The sequence below is a fragment of the Penaeus vannamei genome, chromosome 2 (assembly GCF_042767895.1).
Source record: "Penaeus vannamei isolate JL-2024 chromosome 2, ASM4276789v1, whole genome shotgun sequence".
Taxonomy (NCBI): Eukaryota; Metazoa; Arthropoda; class Malacostraca; order Decapoda; family Penaeidae; genus Penaeus; species Penaeus vannamei.
This window is the reverse complement of record NC_091550.1, coordinates 12,898,317-12,900,816: the sequence shown is the minus strand read 5'-3', so window position 1 is coordinate 12,900,816 and position 2,500 is coordinate 12,898,317.

The following is a 2,500-nucleotide window of genomic DNA, read 5'->3' as shown; positions in this document are numbered from 1 at the left end:
CTTTCAGTCTCTCTTTCTCTCTGTGTGGCTTTCTTTCTCTCTCTGTGGTTCTCTTTCTCTCGCTGTTTCTCTCTCGCTGTTTCTCTCTCTCTCTATCTCTCTCTCTCTCTTTGTGACTCTCTTTCTCTCTCTCCTTCCCTCCCTCCCTCACTCTATCTTTCTATCCCTCTCTGTTACTCATTCTCTCACTACCTCTTTCTGTCTCTGCAGCCCCTCATCTTTCTCTCTCTCTTTCTCTCCTTCTTTTCTTTCATTCCTCCCCCCCCCTCTCTCTTTCTTTCAATCTCTCACTCATCTTTTTATCTATCTCTCTATCATTATTTTTTGCACTCACTCTCTCAATCACTCCTTCCACCACTCTCTCTTTCTCTTTCTCTCTGTGACTATCTCTCTTTATTTCTATCTCTCTATCTGTCTTTTTTTCTTCCTTTCATTCTCTTTCTCCTTCTTTCTTTCTCTCTCCCACTCACCATTTCACTCACTTCCTCTCGCTATCTCTCCCTCCCCCCTCTTTTTTATTCCCAATCTATCCCACCCCTCTCACTCTCTTTCTCACTCTTCGTCTTTCTTTCACTCACTCTCTCAATCACTCCCCACCCCCTTCTCTCTCTCTCGCTCTTTCTCTTTCTCTCTCTCTTTACGATTCTCTTTCTCTCTCTCCTTCCCTCCCTCCCTCACTCTTTCTTTCTCTCTACCCCTCTCTCTCTCACTACCTCTCTGTGTCTCTACCGCCCCCTTTCTTTCTTTCTCTCTCTTTCATCCTCCCTCTCCCTCTCACACTATCTCTCTCTATATCTGCCTCCCTCTCCCTTCTCTTTCTTTCTCTGTCTCTTTCCCCTCTCACAACCTCTCTGTCTCTGCCTCCCCTTCTTCTATCCTTCTCTCTCTCTCTCTCTCTCTCCCTTTTGTTCGTCTCCCTTCATCCCTCCACCCCTCTCCCTCTCGCTCCCTCTCTCCATCGCTGCCTCTCCCACCACCTTCCCTTTCCCTCTCTATCTATCACTCCCCCCTCTCTTTTTCTCCCTCTCTCTCTTTCTCTTCCTTCCTTCCTCTCTCCCTCTCTGCCTGTCACTCCCTCCCATCAATCCCACACTCTTCCACTCTCCCATTCGTTTTCTAACTCATTCTCTCGCTCTCTGACTAGCCCTCTCCTCTCATTCTCTTTCTTTCTCTCCTTTATGGCCAATGAATGGCCATAAAGGAACGGCGGTTTGGTTCTCTTACTGAACGCATTTACTTCTACAAACCTGTCGGTTATAATAATGCAGTTGTTGTTACTGTGGTGTAGAACTCATCAAAATATCCACGCATGATTTTTAAAAACACTTTTTACAGTGCATCAGTCATCCAAATCAAATATTTGTATATCAGGTTCATTATTTTCTTACAATAAAGTATCGATGATGCTGTATCGGCGATACATGTATTGGTATCGCTTTAACTGTCTTCGAAGAATCGATGTATCGGAATCGTTTTAGTCTCGTATCGATGCATTGGTATCGCCTTAGATAATTAGTTTCGTGTATCTGCCCATCACTTAATATAACGCAGCATGATCTCGACTTATTGAAACACTGGTTTCGGCGAAAAGAAAAATCTAATTTCATTAGTTCGTTTAGGTGCTACTAGATGGCGTAGCTCCGAGAAGCAGTTGATAAATTCTCAACGAATTTGCATATTTCTGTTTGGTTTAGCTGTCATACATAGTTGTTTGAAGTATGAGACGTTTTCTAGGTTCAAGAAGTCATGCAAATATCAGTTAATTATTTTGTTTAAATTAGGGGGAAATACCGCCCTACCTCCATAGCTGTTCCAAAAAGTCACATTTGAAAGCATTCCACTACAAAACTAACGACTACTAATACTGCATGTTTTGCAATCACTTATTTGAAGAGAAGGCAATATGAAATGGCTTACTTCGCTTCTAAAAAAAGATATTATTATACTTACTGGGTATTTCTATTCGACCAATCGCGCTCAGTCTCACAAACAAGCTAGGGTTTTCGCCCCATTCATAGAAACGCTATTTACTCGATGTTTACATCGTACTGGTTGCCAGATGTATGAAAGTGGGTTCCAGCATGTGTACTGAAATATAATTCCGCAACTGTACATACTAATAGGAATATATATGTATGATTATTTTTCATTACTAGATAATTGTTTTAGACAGATTCATTCCATCGTTCAATGACCCATCATTCAATGTATATGCCGTAATAGGTAAATGTTCACGTTAGGGTATGAAGTGTTAATCACTTATTGATAAATTAATAGTTTCATGTACTATGAATCCTTGAGAACGAATAACCATTTAAATTATCACAATAATTGATACACAAATAAGGTTTGTCAACATTATTTTTTCATCAGCTATCAAAAAAGTACTCCAACTGTACATTCAGACGACTTTTGCACATTTGTTATGCACGTTTTGATACTGATGTAAGATGAATAGAAATAACCCCTGATAGGTTTCACCAATTAAATCTACGTGACA